The sequence below is a fragment of the Calonectris borealis genome, chromosome 5 (assembly GCF_964195595.1).
Source record: "Calonectris borealis chromosome 5, bCalBor7.hap1.2, whole genome shotgun sequence".
Lineage (NCBI taxonomy): Eukaryota > Metazoa > Chordata > Aves > Procellariiformes > Procellariidae > Calonectris > Calonectris borealis.
Window position 1 is genome coordinate 2,371,975 of NC_134316.1, and position 25,023 is coordinate 2,396,997.

A 25,023-nucleotide genomic window follows, 5' to 3' on the forward strand; every position below is an offset into this window, starting at 1 on the left:
GATGGATTATCGTTCAGCAGCAATAAAATGCAATTTTAAGGAGTCAAATGATCAGTTGCTTGAACTGCAACAAACTACTAACATCTCTTTCTTCAAATAGGTGGTTTGGGTTTTTTAATGTAATTTACAGCAGTTACAGATTCCTTTACTCTGGTAATTATTTTGCAAAAGTAAAGACTTTTTAAAGAGAGCTTTTTAATTCCAAAACCATAAAAATGCCAGTAACGGCTCACTACAACCAACAGCTGCACAGAGGTGGATACGCACATTGCTAACACCCATGCTTGATGTCCCGAGTCCTTGCCTGCATGACTCAGTGGAGTGAGTTATCTCATAAAATGCACCAGACCTCCAGAGACTCCCAGGGTACCTCCTCCTCTTTCAGCTCACACTAATTCAATGACCAGGACAAGCAACGTTCAGTTCCAGACCAAAACTGCTTTTTTAAATGGTAGGTTTTTCTTGCCTATAGAGGCCACAAGTGGGATACTTGCATAAAGAGGAGTTTACATATCTTCTGAAGCTGTCTCTTCTCAAACCCATCCACTAACTCTATGCCAGGATGAAGACCAAAAATTCTGTAGTCATTGATAAAAATGAGATTGACACAAGACAAGATAATAAATATTTGGTTATTAGTTCCCAGGCTATGGTCCGCAAAGATTGCCAAAAGTAGTCAGTGAAGCCATGATTTACCGAACAGCATTTAGACACTGATCTGTTGGGACCTGCTAGGCAGGCTGTCCACAAGCAACCTTGAGCTGGTATTGGCTTCGTTTGGACAAGGTGTTGCAGCCTTGGCAGCTCAGGCAGAGCACGCCTGCCACCAGTAGCAAGTGCCTGTCTCCGTGCCCAGCCAAGCCCGAGCTGGACACGCTGTGCTTCCAGCCCTCTCCCATGTGAAGGAAGATCCCATGGCTGAGCTGGGTGGCCCTTGGTGGGCACCAAGGTGGCTCTAAGGGTTTCCTTGACTGGAGGGAGATCATTCTCCCAGGGTGCAGAGACACTTCACTTCCACCATTCCCAGTCGTGACCCAGAACTGGGGTCTGGATCCCAGTAACCTGCACAAGGTGGGCAGAGGCCAGCCTTCCTCTCATCGGGAACTTCTCCTGGACAGGAGGGATATTCTACAAAAGGCTCTGAACTGAAAAATTCATGACCAGCTGTAGCCCATGTAAATTCTCCTCCCCTTAAAACAAGAGCAGGCGTTGGCTTCAGAGGCTGAAATTACAGCAAACAATACTTCAAAAAAATTTTTATCTCTTTCTGGCTTGTTAAATTCATAAGCCCAACTGGCTTTGCCCTCTTGCCAGGTGACCTGCATAACTCTCACACGGTTCTGCTGCTCTGGGACAAAGCGAATATGCCAAACTCCGCATCTACAACATTCGACCTGCACGTGAGAGAGACGCTATTAGCACTGCTATATTTACCAGTCTCAATCTGTCTGTACTTCTATTCTAAACTCTTGGCTCTGGGGCTTTTTAAAGCATCCATATAAATGTGCTGCAGGATAATTTTGGAACACACACTCAGCTTCTACACGCTGCAGAATACAATTTTATCATATATATTTCAAATGCTTGAGAATTATTTTAAAACAGTATTTAAGATGTTCACTGAATCTCTTGCATGTTTTATTTCCCTTTATGTAATCAGAATTGTAAAAACAGCTCTGTTTGATTTTTAACTGGAAAAAAAAAACAATAGCATGACTTCTCTCTTCCTCCCCTTCCTCTCCCACAAAAAGTTTCCAGTGGAAGGCCGTCTCCCCTGTCGAATGAACATGTAACTTAGATTAAGCATCTATGTAACTGGTAACGTTACATAACTTACACAAAAAAATACAGTGAAGTTTACTAAGAAACTGTCAGAGTTTTATCTGTTTTATGAATGCAAAAGTCTTCCCCCTCCACAGCATCTTGACATTGATGTATCTTCTCTTTCTTATAAGGAATTTTAACAAGATACAGTTTGGCTGTCAACAAAAGTAGACTTTTCAGCTTTAGAAAAAAAATATATGCATGTATGTTTCAGAGGAAAGAGGAGCAATTTTAACAAATTAACTAATTTGGTAGTGTATGTAGAGATCCCTGAAGAATAAAAGGAATACTGTCCGCTAGGTTCTCTCCCAAAAGACATCCACCAGGAATGTCACCGATCTGATTTAACTTCAGTTCATTATTTACCTTAGCTTTAACTCAACAAACAAAACCATGCTGATCAATATTGCACTGTAATTTATTGAATGCACTGTGAAGAAAGATGACTCTCAAACACTATGCTAATGCAGTAATCAAAAAAATTGGGCACGGGAAAGCCAGATGTCTGAGGCTGAAAACCTCTTCAGAGGGGTCCTCAGCAGTTTCACCCACTGCAAGCTCCAGTCCATGCGTTGGGCCTCTAATGATGTTTAAGAGACTGAGACCATCAGATCCCATCCTTAGAGATGGAGCATCTCACGGCTCTAGTGCCCAAGCCCTCATCACTGCTTAACGCAGTGACCTTCAGAGCAACTTCTGCCACGGCACTGACTTTATCCCATTTTCAAGGTGGGGAGCGGTGGCAAAGGGGGGACCACAGGCTCATGGGACATTGTGGCAGGTATCAGCCTCAAATCCCAAAGCAGCTTCCACAATCCTTTATGGCAGAGGATTCAGAAAGCCTCTAGATTACTAGCTTTAAAAAAAAAAAAAAAAAAAAGCATTAGATTGTATATTCACATAGTTCAGATACTCCAGTATTCTCAAATAACGCGGCACAAAACAATTGCTCACCCCGATGCATTTTATCAGTTTGCTATTCGTAAGCTGCTCTTCTGCCTGAAACCTCCCAGTTTCTAGCGCAGAAGTAACACTGCGGGCTCTGCGTGTCTACTCAGATAGCACGGATAACATGGGAAGTAAATAAATTCTGTTCTACCAAGAAGTCAAAACCATTCTTGCTCATAATGCAGAGTTTTAATTAAGAAGTTACTTCCACACATCATGGCGTACGCAAATCAGACTAACAAATGTTAATCCATTACAGAGACACACGCTCACTGGCTTCAAAGGATGCAATTTTCCAAAGTACTCATTGTTACTTCGATGCACATTTGGGAATCCCACCCATGTACTGTCATGGCTCTGCTCATACCATTATGGTCTTTATTTATCAAATATCTCTTTCTTTTCTTTTTTTTCTTTGCTTTTCTTTTTTCTTGCAAAACATGCAGAAGTAAAAAATGATTTATGAACAACTCAATCAAAAATTATTCAACTTTTAAAACTTAGTAAGTTATGACCCATCTAGCCATATCCTGACCTATGTACTTGTCTGATTTGTATATGCCCATAAGTTCTCTAACCATCAATATCTTTGACAGTATTTTATTGACTTAAGCAGATGCCCTGAGACACGCAGTCATATTTCACCCTACAGCTTCAGTTTTCTCAGTGAGCCATCCTGCAACTTCAGTAGGAGTCATAGACTTAACATTTTTAGACTAAAAACGCAGATTAAAAAAAAACTCTGAAAATATTTTGCATAACTTTTCTCAGCTTCAGCAAACTCCTCATGCCCAAAAAGAAAACAGCAGAATAAGAAAAATACTTAATTTTGACATTTTAAAAACAAAACACTTCTGTTTTAAATACTGTCTTGGTTAAGACAACAAACATTAAAATATCTTTACTCTGAATACAAAACATTTTGCCTGATTCAAAACAATAACCACCACCCCCTGCCAAAAAAACCCCAAACCAAACCAAAAAAAACCCAACATTTTGCAGTGGAACCTTTTCTTTCTTCCATGGAAGCAGTTGGTGGAAAATGAGGTTTTGACAATCTTTTTCTTACACTGAAATCTGCCTAATGCAGCAACTGCAAGTAAATACATGCCTTAAAATATACCCAGTGCCCGCGCTGGGGCTTGGCACTGCATCTCACTGCCATTGATTGCAGTTGCTGTTCTCTTAACATCGTTAAGAAAGCAAGGATGAGGAGAACCTCCTGATCACTTTTATAATCCCCAAATCCCTGCTTCATAGGATGTCAAAGTCCTCCTTTGCCTGCAAACAGCCATAAAAGAGATCTTTGCCCAACTTCACTGGGATGTGCTGGAACATTTCGTCATGCCTAAAGACATCAGAGCCTTTGGAAAGAGCCATCTTAAGCATACCTACCACCCCTCCTCCAAAAAAAAAGGAAAATAAACCCTTCAATTTATTTTTCCATTAGATTATTTTTGTTCTCAGGAAAGCAATGGCTGGGGCAGCAGCTACTGAAGGCAAGAAGCACTCACTGCCTTCACGATAAACACCGAGGATATAGTACACATAAGACCTTTTTTGGGCCAGGAAAGAGAAAGTGACTTCTGCTCCTTTAGTTAAGGAAACTAATCTGAAGCACTGTCGTGGTTTAACCCGGCAGGCAGCCAAACACCACACTGCCGCTCACTCACCCACCCCGCCCCCCCCACCTAGTGGGATGGGGAGAGAATCGGAAGGGTAAGAGTGAGAAAAACTTGTGGGTTGAGATAAAGACAGTTTAATAGAATGGAAAAGGAAGGGGGGGAAAAAAAATAATAATAATGATGATGATGATGACAACGACGATGATAATGATAGAATATACAAAATGAGTGATGCACAATGCAATTGCTCACCACCCACGCTGACCGATAACCAAGTCACTTCCTGGATCGCTACGTCCTGGAACACGCCTACCATTCATACACTGCGCATGACGTCACATGGTATGGAATACCCCGTTGGTCAGCTGGGCCAGCTGTCCCAGTTATGCTCCCTCCTCCCAGCCTCTGCTTGGTAGAGCATGGAAGCTGTCCTTGATAGGGCACTTAGCAACAACTAAAACATCAGTGTGTTATCAACACTTCTCATACTAAACCCAAAACACAGCACTAGGAAGAAATTTAACTCTATTCCAGCCGAAACCAGGACAAGCAGTTTTGAGCATACGCATCTCTCCTGACCTCTTCCTTCTGTACAGTGGGGATATGACCACACTGCAGACCTCAGTGCCCTATGAGGTACACGCAAGCTGGTTTTAAATGGGCCAGCCTGGGGTCTAGCCACAGCCCTGTGGAGATCTCCGTATGCTGCTCTGTTAGACAATGAACCAAAAAAAACCAAAAGAAAAATAAAAAAATACCCTATAAAACACACACAAAAAAAGAGAAAGAAACAAATAAAACATCCAGGAGAGTGCATTGGATCCAACTTTTCATTGTCTGTCACCAGGAAAGACTATTCATACCTATATGCAACAAGACAAGTGGAACACGCATTGACCCAAAATAGCCTTTTTCTCAATGAGCTCTCCCTTCCCTTCCCGCAAGCAAGGCGCAGAGCCAAATGATTGCAAGGCAGATGTAAACCACCACTGCAGGACTGGCAGATGGCTTTTGTACCAGACTTACATGGGCACAGGTTCACAGCGGAGAGCAAGTTGTTCAGGTTTCTGCGCAGAACTGCATGTCCTCGGCACGAAGACCATCACAGGGTGACTCCAACAGCTCCATCTCTGAATGGGTGCCCTCTCACCTGTGTCCAGGCAAACGCATCTGCAGGGCCTTTGATGACTCAGGGGATAGTCACATCAAATGTACACCTCCAAGGGTCTCTAAATATCCTTCCCCTGGTCACCTGAAGCTATTCCTGCACCACGCCCACAAGACAGGAGAGACAGCACTAATCTAAAACACCACCACTGCAGGACACCACCTTGCACGTACTTTTGCAAGGACACGTTTACTCTCAGAAATGTCCCACATGTTCACCAGGTCATCCTCACCATACATGAAAGGAAAGCATTCACATGTCCAAATTACGGGATTAGCTACATATACCTAAATTAAATGGGAGGGGGATGTTGCATTTTGATTTTTAGCAAACCAGAGGCGGCATGATGCAGCATGCCCAATGAGGCGCAGGGTACAAAACGTCTGTGGTTACTGGAATAGTTATTGCTACAGGCTATCAATATGCAACAGTGGTATGAAAAATTCTCTTCCTATTTATTTCACGTGATAATGTGTGAAATACTGGGCTTGAAAATGGCTTCAGGTAAATTACTGTTCATTGTTCAAAAATTCTTATGTGGAGTATTAGAGTGGTAAAGCAGCCGACCCAAAGCAAGCCCTGCTTACTGTCAGAAATGATGATCCTCTACCTTGGAGAGGGTTGGAAGCTGTTATCAGTGCAAAACAAATGCAGAACTCAAGAGTCTTTGGTTTCCAAATTTTTTTCTTCAAGTTTGCAGTAGCCAAGATGCAGTCATCTACAAACATTGGGTTTCATTGCTCCATACCTGGACTGCTCAAACTTCAGAGAAACACGAGGGAGAAAACTGAGCACTGTCCTGAGGCTAGGCATGCGACTGGTGCTCTTGCCTTTATGAGACAACTCGTGTGCTTATGTTTACACACGTACTAATGCTTCAGTGGGCTGACATGCAAAAGCACAATTTTTTACTCATCTAACTAAAAGCAATCTGTGACAGTAACTGTTAACATGCAGAACATGATCGGTTCTGATTCAGTGCCAGAGATCACAGAGAAATTGTTATTTTCCAGCTTGATTGCTATAACACAAAGGAAAAAAAGACTTCCTTTTATTCTCTAACAGAGAAAAAATTGTGGTTATTAATTACAGAGAAAATCAGCATTAAAGCCACAAAGTTACAAGCAATCAAGTGCTACGGAAGAACTTTAGTGCTTTGTTCACAGTTCACTTCAGCCCAAAACATACCAGTCATAGCAACGTTGTGGCTGGAGTCTACGGATGAAGACCATAGTCTTGTGACTCCAAAATGGTAACTTGCAATAAATCAAAGGGTCAAGAGAGTAACTGAAGACCTCAACATCTGACAACGTGAGAAAAAGTATACCTAAGCTGACTATTCCTTCACCTCTGAACTTCCTGCATTTGTGGAAGACAGACAATTCCTATTTTAGACCTAAACCCAAGTTACCCAAGAGTTACTCAAATCCCACCGGTGTAACTTAACATCCCAAAGCCAGGAGCTTTGTATGAACTGACACCCTGTGCGCACAAATGACACATCTCATGGGTACACTGGGCAAAATGCAGCACAGCAACTCCAACTCCTCTTTGCGTCGGGAAGCTTCCATAGCAATCATGTGAAACATCGTCGTATCTCCCCATCACCTCAGGCCAAGCACCTTGCATGTCACATACAACAGGGTAACGGCTGATCACACGTTGCCGCTAAAGAAAACAGCAGGCTTGAATTCCACTTTTAAGTCTGAAGACAGAAAACAGACTAATATGTAGCAATGGGATATATATACACTACTCAAGCAGACCAAATTTGTTTAAATTCCTATTAGCAGTAGTAGCAATCTCCCAGATGTGAAGGAACAGAATAGCCACCCAAAAAAGACCAAAGCTGGCAACAAATCCAAGGTTCTACACTCGCTACAAACTTCCCCTCGGAGCTGACATTAATTTATGTACTAAATGCTACAAAGGCATTTCTGGAGCTTTACCACACCACGGCTCAGCCCATGAGCTGATGGAGCAGACACGTCACCAGGCAGCAGACACGATGATGGGGTAGTCCAGACCTGCATGGTGGAGTAAGGTAAGGAAAGGATGTGCTTTAGGCAAGGACATGCCCCAAACAAAGAATATACCATTTTTTTGTTTTGGTCTTTCAGGTTATTTGTCCATTCGACTTTCAGAGAGGGTTTCCTCAATGAGAACTATATTTTTAAACACAGTTTCTCCCGTGCTACAATTTCAAGGCAGCAAAGGTTACTTCACTGTTCTTAAACTTAAAAGGCTCGTGACTCAGTTGTTCTACCCAGACTTCTACATGCTGTCATCAAAACTCTTGAAAATTAGGCACCACACAGGTCTAAGTCATCTAAATGCCAAGAATTAAGAATTTGGCTTTGGAAGGGCAGAGGAAGGATTTCTTACGCTCAAAGCCTGAAAACCTAAAGATTAACTGGATATAAGTGAAGAAATTTTAAGTGATCACTGAACAATTTAAGAGGAAATTAATGAGCGGATCCTGAAGAAAATAATATTGCAATCATTGTAAATAAATTAGGTAAATTGGTAAAACAACCTTGCTTTAGATCCTTCCTATAGCATCTTGCTTAGTTGAATCAGTCTTTTATGAAAAGGTATTGTCTGGGGAAACATCTATACGTACTTTCTAAAACATCTTTGAGTAACCTGCTAAATGATTAATTGCAGCAATTTATCCTATCCTTTGACTATAATGTTTTTCCTTATGAGTTTCAGATGTTTCACTGCTTCAAAAAATTAGCACTTTTATATGGAATAATCAATACACATTTTACTATAAATACCTCACTGAAGGATGGAGTTTTTTCATTCTGCATGGCAGGAAAATACTTTCTGTCGCATTAACTGGGAAGGACTGAGTTCAATGGATTGCACAGAGCCTCGTTTCTACTGAGGTCAGTATCATTTTAAAATTGTCAATAGCTGTAGGACTTACAAGGGTCTTGCACGTTTATGCCTTCCTGATGGGAAATTATTTACTGTCCATCAACTAAACTATTCAATGAGTTTCATTAAATGATCCAAACATCTGAGAATGGTGTATATTTATTATTCTCTCAGCTTTTTTATTCAGTATTAATTTGCTTCAAAATGAAATACAACTTTTCAACTTCATAATAAAGAAAATAATCTAAGGGCAGAATGAGGCAGACATAGCACCATTTGAATCCCTAGTTATTAATTCTTATGGTGGCCTTCCAATGTTGGTATACCACGTTAAACTACCAGAGTCATAAACATGTCCTCATAACTTAAATGCGTGGAAATTCATTCAATATAGTTCCTAAATGGTTTAAAGGCAAATAAACACAAGATATTTTGTAACTTATAGCTACTGCCACTAGCACAGAACTAAGCTTGGTGATGAGACCATCAGAGAACTCTGTGAAATTCACACCTAGACACTTATTTCCCCTGTGGGTCAATCTAAATCATAGTACTTTTTTGTCCCCAGTGACAGAATAAGTTGCTATTGTTGCCATACAGGTACAGTAAATGATCTAAAATCCTTACAGTTTTCAAAAAGAAAGGCTGGTATAATCAAGCTCACATGAGTTACAAGAACAATGCTACGGTAAGAGAGCTGATAACCTGGAGGCCAGTCACTGGAAGAGTTGTAAAGAAGAGAACTGGGTCCATGGACAAGGTATTTCCAGTGATGCTCTGCAGAGGCTACCTCCTAGGCGGTCACCATCCTGTGCACTTCTCAGAAGCTGCAATTACTAAAAAGGACTGGGGACGGGGAGGTGGTACCACAGCTAACCGTGTGCTCCATGCCAGTCCCACCATTACTCTGAACTAACAGTGAACCAAAAAGTTGAGAGATTTTTTCAGTTGTATAAAGTAGAAAATAATCAGATAGATTAGGAGTTTTACATTGTCTCTGCCTGAAGCTTCTACAACTGCCCTTGGAATAAAGGCTAAGGCGACAGTACCACTCTGAGGGTTATACCCCAGGAAGAGGTTGAAGAACTGGCAAGGGTATAGAGAAAAGCCACAGTACTCATTAAAGGAATAGAAACATGCTCAAGAGTGCAAGTGATATGCTCAGCAAATTTGCAATACCAAATGAAAAATCAGGGAAAAGCAATCAACATCTTTAAAACATACATGACGGACTGAAATTCGATAGCAGATCAACTTTCAACATAAGAGGCAAAGTTAAGGTAGTAATAAAATGGATTAGAAATCACTTTCCATTTGCTCAGCTTAAGATGTTTATGCAAAACATCATCTACCCAAGACGTTTCACTAAATCAAAGTCAGCAGTGCAGAAGGACTTTACCGGGAGTACTGGGGGATGTGAAATCTCCTCCTTGTGCTCACCACCAGGAACCAGCTCTATAGCGCAAACCATCACCTGGTACTGGACCTCCATCACCCAGCACTTCTGCACAACTGCAACCAATGCACTGTCCTCACAGTGTCCAAAGACGTAAAAACCCAACCTTACCCTAAACAACTCTTACTAGCCCAGTTTGCATGCGAAGTGCCTTACATGGCTTCTGGTCTTCCCTGCACAACTTTTCAGAGCCCAGTTTTACCCAAATTCGGTACAGGCACGCTGCCAGCCCAGGAGTGGTACCATCCCCACCTCCTGGCACCCAGAGATGATGCCTTCATCCAGTTTGGGGTTGGGGATGTGGGAGGGTGTTAGAGGAGGATGGAGGTCTGAGGAGCTGCTGTTCAACCACAGCACAAGCAGCAGTGGGAAATCAAAAGCCATCAGCTCCCCCGTTCCCAGAATTACTTGTCTCCCTCAAGAGCAAAAAAGCATAAAAATGTGTTTCTGTCATTAAACTCAGAAGACTGAAGTCTAAACAGAGAGAGGAAAAAGCGGCTGCTAAACAGGATTTTTCTACTTTAAAGTCACTTTTCATAATAGAATCGTGTCTCAAAGCGACAAAGTCATCTTGAAATCCAGGCAGTTTAAAATTGATGCCTTTTTCCTTTTATAACAATCCTTTCAGGTATTGCTTCTGCTCCTCATTCTCTCCATCTCTACTCATTTCACTGGCCTGCAAGACCCGTGGGAGAAACAGAGTATTCAAGAGAAAGAGCTTTACAGAGCTCAAAATGCTGCCAGAGACTTACAACAAGTAAACTGATAAAGACAGAAGAAACGTTTCTCTTCTGGTCTTTCAGTAACAGGAATCTTGACTAATTCCTGCAACAAAAATTAGGGAAGATATTTTTGGGCAGACATGCAGCCTTTAAACTGACTGACAAGTGTCACAAATAAACGCATCTGCAAACGAGAAAACAAAAGCAGCAGTCGCTGACGCCAGCACGGCTGCACGCGTGGCGAAAATAGAATTGCAACACAAAGCTATTTCTGTGCAGATGGCGAATCCTACGAGGCAGAGACCCACACACTTTTAGTATGGATGAGCCATCCATAGAAAGAAAAATGCACTTGTTTTCCTTCTGCACAAAAACTGAAAAAACAACTTTGTTTCCAGAACACGCTTGTACCTCCAAGGGCTAAGTGCAAAGTTTTGTGGATCCTCAGTTCTTTGCTCCTGCAGGAGCATGCAAAGCACTGCCTTCCCTCCTCCAGCAAAGCTCAAGCCTGCAGAGGCAGAGATGCCACCGCTCGCACCGCGCGGCCGCTGCACCATCCTGCGCTCCGACAGCAACCCAGGCACGTTTCTGGCCCACCTCTGCTTGAACAAATTAAATCCACTTAACTGAACATCATAAAACGCTGGGTTTAAATGGCTCTTTTTCCACTACATTGTCTTCTGCAAATAGCACCGAGGTTATTGATTTCCTGCAATGCAATATCAGTCTGTTTACTTAAACTAGTTCCCATTTTAAAAACTTCGTAAAACGTAATCCGGAAAAATTATGCTGTACTTCAAACACCACTGATAGCAGACTTGGTGCACAAAGAGACTCTGAGAAAAATCCCTTCTAAATATTGAAAGCTGATGACCACTGGGCTCTGCCTTCACGTTCGCATTGGACCTTATCAGCATTTCCTACAGCACAGCCTGCATTGCATCCCTCCGAGATTGAAGATGAACACCCGCCTTATTTCCAGACATCTTTTTGAATTAAACCCAAATCTCAGTGATCCAGTAACATTAGTTGTGCTTTATCTTCCTTCCACAGGAACCAACACTCATACATGCTGAATTACACCTTACAATCTCATTGAGCTAAAAATGAGAGTGGGATGCTGAGATTTAACTTGTTTCAGCTGTGACGACAAAGAAAGGAGATGACATTTTATTTTGGTTGAAAGGTGGGAGAATTGAGAAGGGGGGTAGCAGTGAGAAAAGAGAAGAAATCTTGACAAGAGAGAGTTGGCAGCTCAGCTGAGAAGGCAGCTCGGTATGAAATGCTACCAACAGAACTTAAGGCCAGAAAAGATCAGCAGCTGCTGAGCACAAGTCAGAGATAGTACATCAAGCCCACGATTTCTTGTAACATAAGAAATTGAAAGCATTGACTGAAATTATCAAAACAGCATTTTTTTTTTTTTCAAAAGAACACTTTTTTCCTTTCAAAATACAACATATAATTGTGTTGTGTCATTAATAGTCACAAATTATTAACCAACACAAAGACATGAAGTCCAGGGCTCTAAACTGATTCCAAAAGAGAGAATATTTATTCATGGGAATTAAATCTATCCGTACCTAGTTACCACAGTCGCCAGATGCAACCTTTTGATCAGGCAATCCCAAAACCCAGAGGCTGGAAGATTAAGCACATCCTACCTGTATGCTCCAGGTGCTGGACAGGAGACAGGACAAGGCTCAACCAGGATGGAAGTTCCTAGGTTTCTGCTTCAAAGCGCCAGTGACAGACACCAAAACACACCACTGTTGCCATGTTTTTCCTTCTGTGTACACTTTTTGTTTGTTTGTTTCAGAGGATGAAAAAGTGGCAAAGTCTCCTTCAGACAGTGAGAAAGTCTAAAACAATATTAAACAACACTGGAAGAGGACTGAGTCTCTTCTGCCCTGTACCTGGCACAGTTGAGAAGGGTTCTGCAAGACTTTGTTCAGGAAAAAGAAATTGAGCACATGTTTGATTTCTACTGATTTTGAGATTTTAGCTTATTTCCGATTCAGAACCCAACAAGAAGAAAATTTATTAAAAAATCCAGTAATCACAAATAGCATCATTCATGTCTTGTTGAGCTTTCCTGGCACACCTTTAAATGACTCCCCCGAGTACCAAGGAAAGAGATCTGGGAACAGTTCCCACATATCAAGAGAATTGCAAATAGACATTAAGAAAAAAAAAAAGAACCTGGTTCAGCTTGCAACCAGAAATAAAAGGACAGGATTAAGAACTTGTAGAGCGAAGGCTAATGAAATCATTGCAGTATTAAGCAACAAGGAACTGAGATTATTTCCAAGGGGAAATGAAGATAGCTTCAAATCAGGGAACATTTAAAACTGGAAAAGTTGATAGCACAAAGAAGAGGGGCTACAGCCACTAATTCAGCATTGTCTGATACGCATCCCCAAATGCAATTCTGCACTGGGGAGTTTACTGAGGCTCTGGACATCTCATTACATTTCTAATGTACAAGCCTTAACAAACCCTTGCAGTTGGAGAGGGCGTGCGAGGCAAGCTGTGCGTCAGAGGAAGGTGCGTTGCAGGGGCCGGTGATGAGGCTTTAATGAGCAGCGCTGCCACTATAAGCCCGTTCTTGGTATATTAAGCTTGCACTGTTGCATTAAAATAGGAACAAACTAAGTAGCTTTGAGCTTTTCCTTCCTTCTATATTAAGAACACACAATTATAAAGACAAAACAATTCCCTCCCCACCCCACAAAAAGGCCACACTCCAATGAACCACCAAAATCCAGCCTATGGAGGTCAGAAAATCATTGCCAGAGTCCAAGACAAACACAACTACGGCACGGCTTTTTGCTTTAATGTTCATCTTCCTTTTACAAGGAGACTAGAAAATAGAAGAGGCAGCTGAACTAAGCTTCAGCCCACCAGAAGTTAAACGGCCAGGTCTTCTCCATCTATACGTGGCTGGCTGGCTCTTGCAGTTGTCAGACTGAAAGGGTTATTTATTTTTTATTGTGATTTTACTTTCTTTGGCTGTTGTGCAAATTTCCTTGATTTTACAAGAGATTTTTAGTTAATTATGTATTTACCTAGTTAGCATAATTGTCTTCAATTATGTAATTAGTGTTCATATGTGTAATCATTTGAACATGTAATTATATCTAATTACACCATTAAAACGTGCAAGTCATAAATATCTTTATCATTTTGATTGATAGACATATGGGGAGGAAAAAAAAAATCTCACTTGTTATTTTTATCTCCTGGATCCTGAAATCTACAAGAGTAAGAGGATTCAGCCTGTAATGTTGCTATAATTATTTACAAGGACCTATCAAGACTATACCGAGGTTATACCTTTCAAGCAGAGGTAGAACGAGTCAAACCACTCAAAAGTAAGGAGCAAAGAGTCACCCAGTGTAGCAAGATTTTTCTGTAAAAAAAACACTAATAAGAATAATCTGGGAAATGCTTACTGTTTCGTGTCTAATTATGCACCTGCTGTTATGAAGAAGAATAACAGCCCATTCAGAAAAAGATAACACAGAACAAAACACATACAAGTTGTTCCTGCTTGTTCGAATGGAAGATGCCGTTGCACCCTAGAAAGAGGTTTTAGGTCCTTGTACTTTTTAGCTACCTCTAAGACAACCAATGTGGCCATACTTACCAGAACAATAACGTTTTTTAGTTGTTTAGCTTTATTTCAGCAGCTGTGCTGTGCGCCCTGTAGTACAGTACCAGAACAAATACCTGGCGCATGCCAAATGAATTAGGGCAGCGACAGTTGAGTCTTCTTTTTAATTGCTTTTGGCTGGGAAGGCAAATATTTACACACAGATTAAACAGTTAAGCTTATTTAAAGCTCAGCTTCTCCTCTTCAGCTTTAGATTTCTTGCCTTTACTAACATATAGAACAGTCTATAAACTAAAACAAACCAAAACCAAACAAAAAACCCCACACGTGCCTAAGCTGACTCCAAAAGCTGGGGGGGTGGAGGGGGAAGCCTAACACAACAACTAACATAACAAGAGCTCTTCAGCACCGCTTGGGAATAAGCCTCAATTATGGAGCATCCTTCAGCAAAAGGCATATGGTTTTTCCAGCCTGATAAGCTCCCTCGCGCTCTGCAGAGCATCCAGATACAAGTGCTCAGGTTGGATGGCAGCAAAAATAAACCTGGTATTTCCCAAAACGGCCACTCCCAGCTGCCAGAGGCTGAAGGAGAGCTCAGTCTATGATATGATTTTATCTATGAGAACAACCTGGAAGCAGCACAGAGAATAAAACCACACAGAAGGATCACAGAGGGCTCAGACCAGAAACAACCCAATTTGTTCAAATTCTACCACCATCAGACACCTCAGATGGACTATGTTTTGTGAGCAGCATTTCCTTCCTTAAAATGCAAAAGCAACAATCTCAAGAACCTGCCTTAGTAGACGAGGTATTTCTCCTGGTGCTCAGGTGCCATCAAGTTATTGCTGTGAAACCACTGTCTTCAAGACCATACGCAGATACGTGGAAAACAAGACAGTAAGTTGACTGCACGTAGAACCGCAGTGTGCTACAGAACCATCTTCCCTCTGCTCCCTGAATTTAGTGGGATATAAGAAAAAGGCTCTGAAGAACAATGAAGCCTCTAATGTTCAATGACTGAACTGCCAGTCATGGAAGTGCACACTGGTGTTAAATAGATCTCCACTTGAAGGGCATCAGCTCTAGAGACAAACTCTGGAGTCAAGCGTAGAAGGCACCAGCGTCAAGTTTGTAGTCATACCACACCTTCTCAGAGGCACTAACATATGTTTGGACTTTTGGATCTAACATACATCATTTTGGGAGAAGAACTCAAATGGGCAACAAAAAAAACATGGTTTCCAACCATGAACACTTCCTGCTGGTATGGGAAAAAAAATATGAGGAGTTCACTGCTCTGGGGTTTTACTGGCAGATGTAGGAGAACATGTCCTTCACTATGTCCACAGCAATGGGAATGATTCCCTATTCTGCTCCATAAAAAGCATCTTCAAGTGTTTCTTTAGGAGATATATTTTCAGCTATCAGCATGTACTTCTGCTTCAGCCCCAGCAGATCTGCATATGCTGCTAGTTTCCCTGGGTTACTAAATTATCTCTTTACTCATCAAATACATTCTTTTTCAGCGAGCAAGACCTCACAGCAACAGACCTCATTCCAAAACCACCCACCTCATTTTTGATTATGAGACTAGTATGTTCAACAGCCATGGAAAAACAGCTACTTCTGCAGCATCCCAGAGCCATTCGTCCATCCCTTCAGTCAATATCCTACCTTTTAAGGGCCATCAAGAAAAAGGAACACAAAAGCTGACCACAGACAGACAGAAACCAAAGACTGCAGAGCCCAGTTTGGGGGGAAGATCCAGGGGAAGGGGAGAAGACAGAGGCAATCCGTTCAGAGGACAAGTGTCTGTATTTTCAGTAAACTGGAAAATTTTGCTGTTTTCCTTCCGATGATGGAAGATTCATGCTCCCTGTTCATTGGAAACTTTCTGGCAGGGGATTTCTGGCAGCTTTTAAACTTCCGCAAAGGTCAATATGAAACTGGTATGGTAAAAATCAGCAACCTGGATGTCATTTCCAACTGCGCGTGACTCTCTGATAGTCTCCTTTGGTGATTGCTGATGCTTTAGCAAGCCTAGGCTCAATATTCTCAACTGAGCGAGTGAGACTGAAATACACACTTCGCTTGCCCTGATGTTGCATTTATCTTGATTTAAGCTGACCTCTTTCCCCCACCACTTCTAAGCCCTTTTTAGAAACCTGCAAACATATTTCTTGTCAAGACACAGCAATCACCCGGAACCAGGAGAATCAGGAAGATACAGCTGGTCAAATTATTCAGAATAAAACAACCAAGGAGTTTAATTTCTTTATCAGCTTGCAAACCACGTGCCTTTTAATCCAGCTTCCTGCAGATGATACGGTGAATGGCTTTACATTTCTTTCAGTGGCATATTCACAAAATATTCAGTGGGACTACATGCTGTTTGCAGCATACGACTGAGTTACTATATCAAAATGATGTCATTCAAGGCAGGATTACATTTCAATAGTTACAGAGGGAATAAGATTGTTGTCGCTGTGAAGATGAAAGCACTCAGTGGAGCCCAGCAAGGAAGGCCACCAGCCGTCCTGCTGGCACTGGCCATGGCATCCAGCTCAGGGTCGCAGTGAAAGCCTGTGTGCCAGAGGGCCAGTGTCGTGGTTTAACCCCAGCCAGCAACTAAACACCACGCAGCCGCTCGCTCACTCCCCTGCCCCGATGGGATTGGGGAGAGAATCGGGAGGGTAAAAGTGAGAAAACTCATGGGTGTAGATAAAGACAATTTAATAATTGAAATAAAATAAAGTAAAATAGTAGTAGCAGTAGTAATAATCATAATAGAATATACAAAGCAAGTGATGCACAATGCAATTGCTCACCACCCGCCGACCAATGCCCAGCAGTAATCACTGCTCCCTGGCCAACTCCCCCTAGTTTATATACTGAGCATGATGTCACAGGGTATGGAATACCCCATTGGCCCGTTGGGTCAGCTGTCCTGGCTGTGCTCCCTCCCAGCTTCTTGTGCACCTGGCAGAGCATGGGAAGCTGAGAAGTCCTTGACCAGTGTAAACACTACTTAGCAACAACTAAAACCTCAGTGCGTGATCAACATTATTCTCATACTAAATCCAAAACACAGCCCTATACCAGCTACTAGGAAGAAAATTAACTCTGTCCCAGCCGAAACCAGGACAACCAGTAAGGATGCTGTACCTTCATCGTTACTGCTGCCCAAAAAGTTCTGCGCTCCATGACAGGGTGGAGAAGAGGCTATCTAACTGCCACCAAACAAAGACAGCTCCACCAAGCCCTTATATTAATGACAACTTAACTGTGAGTTTTTAGCATTAGATTGCCACTAGGCAAGGACTTCAGGTCCAAAAGAGTTTTTGTGGGAAATGTCTTCTTTAGGGGTTTGTGTTTTCTCCTGGGTTGCTTTTTGGGAAGTCTAAATTCCTATAACCTTCACCATCAATGCCATAATCAACAGAAATGGCAGGGTCCCAGCACCTCTGGACTTCCCTCCCTCCTCACTTATTTCACCACCTCCACCTGCTCTTACTTCAAGGCTCCCACAGTCATCCTCAAGAAAGCCTCTCCTCCCGCAGCTGAGGCTATGTAAGATTGGGACAATATACAGAAGCATTGAGACAAAAATACATTTATTGACAGCATCAATAAATGAGGTTTAGAAGCAAGAAAAGGCAACTTTTCAAACACCCGTGGTACATCAGGGTATCACAGAGCGTGGCAAAACCCCAGTCCATGGGTGTTCGGAGTTGACAGGCAGCTGACGTGCAACCACACAGTGCGTCACTCGCCTCTCCTTCCAGCTCCAACAAACAAGCTCCTTGCCAAGCAGCGAGGTGTATCTCCATCAACAGACACATGTAACGGTGGCATATTATAGAAACACCTTCATTATTTAAAATGCATACCATCTTAATTACTCAGTGTGATTAGTGTAGCCTCCTCTAATGTTTCAGAACAGGATCCTACCTTCACCTTATTAGCGCGCGCAAAGCAAGAATTAACATTTTCTGGCACTCCATCCATTAAAATATAAAAAGCAGCATTTCAGAAAAACAAAACAAAAAACCCACGTGATGTTCTCTTTGATCAGCTGCAAGTGAAACATAAAAGGCTCCTTTGAGGTAAAGTGGATGCTACATTTTCTATTTTAATTGATAGGAATTCTCATTAACTGCTGATGTGGCCAAAGAAAGCAATTTGTGGGGAGGGGGGTTACTTACACTGGAACAGCTGTTTTCTTATTGCATTCTGCATATCCTTATTACGATAATTGTACTCTTGTTAGGAAAATTGATGATGATTTCATATGACACTCCTCAGTTCATGGGAAGACTTTACAAATGTTCAGTGAACACCTGACAAAATCCAGCCTGACTCATGACTAAATTAGCCTGCATTTTATGCTGAAAAAACCCTTCGTAAACATTTGATTCAATAAAGCTCACATTTAGCTATGAAGGGCATGTATTTCTATTGTTCTTCAGCATTAAAAGAAATACATGATTAAAACTTACATGTCATTTTTGCTGTTGAGACTATGAACAGCTTATTTGATGTTTTCTTCCTAAAGTACGGCACCTGAATTCACACCTCTGCAGAGCACTGCAGATACATTCAGTGCTCACCACAACCCTCCCCTGCTCTGTCTGACAAGAGAAATAAGTGTTAAATGTGAAAAAAGTCCAGGACAGAAACCACAGCATCCGCAGCGAGGGACAGCACTGAAAGACAAGCGAGCAAGAGACTCCTGGAGTTGCACCAGGCTTCTTGGGACGGAGACACACGTGCATCCGAGCACACCGCAAACTGCGTGCACGACATGCTCTAACCCGGGGCGACAGCACTGCTTTGTGTAAAGAAGTGCAGCTAACCACTCCGCAGACACGCTGGGACCCACCAAAAACCTATTTAATTCTACAAGTTTGGTTTATTCCTACCACTCATTTGAGACAGGGAAAAAATTCCCAACAAGCAAGTGAAAGTAATGGCCTTACCCAGACTTTTTTGTTTCCTTCCCCGCTGTTGCTTCTAAAGACAAACTTAGAAGGCCGAGCAAAAGCTGCTGCCGACTTGGGCTATTCTGCCGACTTGGGCTGGACTGACCTTTCAGTCTCTCTCAGCACCGTGGTTTTGCCCTGATAAGGACAAACGTGCTAGCCCTTTACTCATCCGCATATTCTCCCTATTGATCCTCCTCTCCAATTTGAAAACGTTGCTCCTTTCTGCTTCCCCGAAGAGGCTCTGCATTTGTTTGGGGAACACAGACATCCCATCACACAGGAAGGTGCTGGCCAGTGTCTCAACAGGGGCCTCGTCCATCTCACCTACCTCTTACCATGAGGTTCAGCATGCTTGTGTTGGAAAGAAAAAAAAAAACCAAACCCAACAAATTAAATGCAAGACAACACAAGGCTTTCCGCCCCACCGTGATATCACTGCTTTCCTGTCTTGCCTATTGCTTCTTTCAGTTGTTTATTCAAGCCCCATTGTACCACTCAGCACTAGATGATAATTAAAATCAAACAATTCCTTCTTCTGCAATATAAACGTGCAATACAAACCCCGTCATCCACATGCGGTGGACAATAGCTACAACAATGCAGGTGCAAAATGGGTCAGCCCTGCTAACTCCAGCCGGTCCTGACGTGGCTTGCCTGGCTCAGCCCAGGCACCTCTGGGGACTCAAGCACCGAGCCGACACTGAGAACGTCCCCTGCCAGCCACCACCTCCATTTCTGTAGGACAGGCTGTGTGCTCAGCGCCTTGCTGCTCCGACCAAGCTGGCACACAGCGCGAGTCAGCTCAGCATCCCTGACGGGCCCTCGCAGCCAAGGGAGAACATCCATGCCACTTGGACCACTCCCTTACGCCACCCAAATTCCCAACAGGCAGGGTGCCTGTCCCCAGGGCCACACACGCCCCGGAGAAGCAGCAGTCCCGGCTCTGCTCAGGGTGTGCAAGCACCGAGCACGGCAGCAGAAGGTATCTCCTACCAGCCTCTCAGTTGCAAGGGGAGTAGCTACTTGTTGACAGAGCGGCCATCGGCACAGCGCTCCACTCCTACAAGTGGAAAGAAAACACAGCAAAACAGAGCCAGGGAGAAAATCTTGGGTCTTCCAAACGTAGATCCTCCCATGCATTGCTTTCCAGGGGAGCCAAGCTCTCTGCCACTCTCTTCACACACAACCAGCAATAAGTGCACCTTAGCCCCTCGATTTCAAGGGGATAAAATAACATAGTCCGATAGTGCTGCATAGGAGAAGCGGTGGCAGAAGGACGTGAGGGGGTGGAATGTGCTACAGTTCTGCAGAAGAAAGCCTCAGTGCTCGTTAGGGCATGTCGCATGCCCAAAATAGTCAAAATCCCAGAGCTCACAGGGAGCAAAGAGCACACAACTCTCAGATGGGTGGATTACATGTGTCAGCAGGAGCTGCTGCCTCCCCTGACTCCTGGAGCTTGATCAGGGCAGGGGGACAGACATGGGGACCCCATCACTTGCCAGAGAGCATTGGTCCATGCTGGTGGGGACAGAGAGCACTCCCGCAGCTGCCCCCATTGCCACACTGCAGCCACAGGATGAGGACTCGGGCATCGCCTTCCCTCCACTCAGCACATTTTGCATCTCGGAACGTACCGCTCATGACAGGATAACATAACCTGAGGTGTGACAGCACACAGAGGTGAAAGACACAGGAAAAAACCACCCAGAGAAAAAAAAACCAACATCCCAATGTAGGTGAGGTTATACTGACAAACAAGGTCTTTATCATTCAGCCTTTCGTGGACAACCAGGAATACAAAATCCCAACCAGTCCCTGCTCTTTCAGAAGATGCTGCTTCCTCTGACCCCGTGGTCCAAATGTGACTCCTCACCTTGGGACAGTCACAGTCGTTGCCGCCACCGGCTGGAACGCCCCAGCACAGGCTAGAGCTGCCGAGGAAGGTTAGGGTAAGCTACATCCCTCCACAGGCTGTGCAGGAGAGCCTCGCTAGTGTAAATAAAATGTCACCTATTGGCTACATACAAATAACTTATTCACATCATAGGGGTACGTGGCCTTAGCACATCCTTACACGTCTCTTGTCCAGCTGACAGGCAGGTACAGCACAACACTCGGTTCCTGGGCTAACGTCTGGAAAACGGGGGGGTCCGAAGGGTGACACTGCAGCCCCTCGCCCTGCGGGACACACAGCGAGTCCGACACGGACCGTGGGCTCCGCTCAGCCAGCCACAAACAGAGAAGGACTCGTCACGTTGCCCTCATTGCCAAACAGCAAGGGGCTTTGCAGAATTTTGTTCAAAAATCCAAACCAACCTCTAGGCAAAATCCTGAAAGCAGTAATTTATGAAAAAAGGGCTGCATTTGCCCACCCACCGTTAGCCTCACCTGAGCATGGATGTGGCATTTTAAAAACTTAATCAAGGAAAATTAGTTTCTATGGCAACTAATGGCGCATTTAATAGATCAAGTGATGAGTGCTGTGTGTAAGAATGCTGCAAATTATGAATAGCAGTGATATATCAAATGCTACACAATCACTGCACAGATAACAAGTAGACATGCAGTGATGTGTGGGGTGCTCAGAGCTTTCTGTATAATTAGGAGTGAGGTTAAGTTTTGGGGAACAACAGTGTGCAAGTGTTTGCAATTCTCTTCCCTTGCAATAATTACTATAGCCTCACATTATTCTCCCCAAAAGCCTCATTGATATTGATTAGACCTCAACAAATTTTAAACAAAGTTTCAAAACAGTTTCCAGTTTGAAAGTGCAACCACCACTCTGAATACATGAGGTTCCCTATCTTCACCTGCCCGTAACTAATTTTAGGGAGAATTTTGCAGCACAAGTTGGGAAGCCAGTAAAAGTAAATCTGAAGACACAGATGACATCAAGTTGGGCGGGAGTGTTGATCTGCTGGAGGGTGGGAAGGCTCTGCAGAGGGACCTGGACAGGCTGGATCGATGGGCCGAGGCCAATGTATGAGGTTCAACAAGGCCAAGTGCCGGGTCCTGCACTTCGGCCACAACAACCCCAGGCAACGCTACAGGCTTGGGGAAGAGTGGCTGGAAAGTGCCCAGAGGAAAAGGACCTGGGGGTGCTGGTCGACAGCCGGCTGAACATGAGCCGGCAGTGTGCCCAGGTGGCCAAGAAGGCCAAGGGCATCCTGGCCTGTATCAGAAATAGTGTGGCCAGCAGGAGCAGGGAGGTGATCGTGCCCCTGTACTGGGCACTGGTGAGGCCGCACCTCGAATCCTGTGTTCGGTTTTGGGCCCCTCACTCCAAGAAGGACATGGAGGTGCTGGAGCGTGTCCAGAGGAGGGCAACGAAGCTGGTGAAGGGCCTGGAGCACAAGTCTGATGGGGAGCGGCTGAGGGAACTGGGGGTGTTTAGCCTGGAGAAGAGGAGGTTGAGGGGAGACCTCGTCGCGCTCTACAACTACCTGAAAGGAGGTTGTAGTGAGGTGGGGGTCGGTCTCTTCTCCCAAGTAACAAGCGATAGGACGAGAGGAAATGGCCTCAAGTTGTGCCAAGGGAGGTTTAGATTGGACATCAGGAAAAATTTCTTTACTGAAAGAGTGGTCAGGCCTTGGAACAGGCTGCCCAGGGAAGTGGTGGAGTCACCATCCCTGGAAGTATTTAGACGACGTGTAGACGTGGTGCTTAGGGACATGGTTTAGTGGGCATGGTGGTGTTGGGTTGATGGTTGGACTGGATGATCTTAGAGGTCTTTTCCAACCTTAATGATTCGATGATTTGCAAAGAGAGGCCCCTATAGAGCAGTGTCATTTCAACATGACTTGGAGCAGACCACGAAGAGGCACATGAAAGCCATCAGCCTGTTACAGAGCTACATCAATTGATCAAAAAGTTAAAAGCAATGCCTGGGAAGACAAAAAGGCATAAAGTGCACTTAAGTAAAGCATGCAGGAGCACTGACATGAAAGAAAGAAAAAAAGAAAACATTCATTCCTCCTCCCAGACTTCCACCTGCAGCAGACATCCACCACAGATGTCCACAGACAGCCTCAAATCATGCAAGGTGTCATGAGAAGGCTTAAACAGGCAGCAGAGTGGCCTGGCACCACAGCGCACACACCCACACCAGCTCCACCAGCTTCGTTTCTTTAAAGCCATGAGCATACCCTTAGGAGAGGAACCCCGTAAGCAGCACTTTCTCTTTGCCTTTTCCAACTCGTGCAGGAAGAAGGAGAAAATACGGATCCCACCTAGTTTGGTCTGATTCCCCATTGCTACAACCCTCCTGCTACAATCACTCGTGCCCATGGGGAGGGAGTGTAAAAATAACACCGAACCACAACACGCATGGGGCACAAGCAGAAGGGGCTTCCCCAGGGCAAACTGAGAGCACCCTCACGCAGAAAAGCAGGGGGTCTCAGCCCTGCCCTCCTCGCCAGGGAGAGTTTTCAGAGCTACAAGCACTCCCTTGCAGGCGTTAATGTGCACACAAAGGCATATTTATGTGTAAATGTGCCCTGGATACAAACTTGGATATTCAGGAGCCGCCTTGCAAAATAAAGGAGACGGACACATCTGCAACCTTCTGAAAGAGACTGTTTTTTCTCTCTCTTTATATCTCAGGGGAACTTTTAATGTGGTAGAAAGGAAAAGCAGATACACTGTGCTGGTAACAGCAGTCCCGCAGTGCAGGAGGCTGCAACAGAACATCAGCAAGGTCTTCTCTCCTTGGAGATGGTCCATGGGATGGTGAGGGTTGAGCAGAAAGGTGCTTGGTCTGGCAGAGCACATAGAGGAGCCTTTGGAGCCTATGGAGTCCATCTCCACTTGCAGCAATTTACAGCAATGGTCTGAGGCTCACTCATAGGCACCTTTCTAAGCCACAGTCACTGGGCTCCTTTTAGGCCAACAGGAAGGCAATGAGTGGACAAACATCAGACAAGACCTGATGTCCTCGACAGCCAGACAGAGGGCTCAGCTTAGTCCTCCTCTAGGCTCAGTTTCTTAAGCTGACCCATCTGTAGTGCTGGCATCTTCTCCAGCCCATCACTAGGTCTGGCACATGCTTGCCTGCCGTCTGGCTGAGACTGTAAGAGGATCCAGAGGAGGATAGTTCACAGGAGATTTTCCTCTACTAACCATTAGATATTTGGCTTTCGAACTGCCTCTCAATAGTTGGGGAGACCTACTGTGAGCTCAGAATCAGGAAAGCAGGTGAACGCAGCTAATTAACCCCCAAAACAAGAAAAAAATTCTTTGTTAAGTAGAGAGCATGATTTTAAAGAGATTTTAATTTTGTAGGTGTAATTAACTGTAGTTCCAAACCCCTAGCTATTTAAGGTGCTCAATTACCAAACTCAGCTTGCCAATCAGGAAAAGAACTTTCTGTTTCAGCATTTGCACCCACTCTTAAATACTGTTCCCAAAATTGAAGGCTTGCAGATGGTAATTCCACAGTTTCACTTTACGGACACTAAATAAAGCTTGTTACTAACACCAGCCTTATGTATTGAACAATCATGGAATCATAGAATCGTTTAGGTTGGAAAAGTCCTTTAAGATCATTGAGTCCAACTGTTAACCTAATACTGCCAAGTCCAACACTAAACCATGTCCCTAAGCACCACATCTACACGTCGTCTAAATACCTCCAGGGATGGTGACTCCACCACTTCCCTGGGCAGCCTGTTCCAAGGCCTGACCACTCTTTCAGTGAAGACATTTCTCCTGATGTCCAATCTAAACCTCCCTTGGCGCAACTTGAGACCATTTCCTCTTGTCCTATCGCTTGTTACTTGGGAGAAGAGACCG

General features: G+C 43.9%; 1 protein-coding gene across 2 annotated transcripts in view; it reads right to left on the minus strand.

Annotated features, from left to right (window-relative positions):
- MDGA2 (MAM domain containing glycosylphosphatidylinositol anchor 2) overlaps positions 1–25,023 on the minus strand; it is a 388,607-nt gene that overhangs the window by 219,626 nt on the left and 143,958 nt on the right. The gene's annotated exons all lie outside the window — the stretch shown is intronic.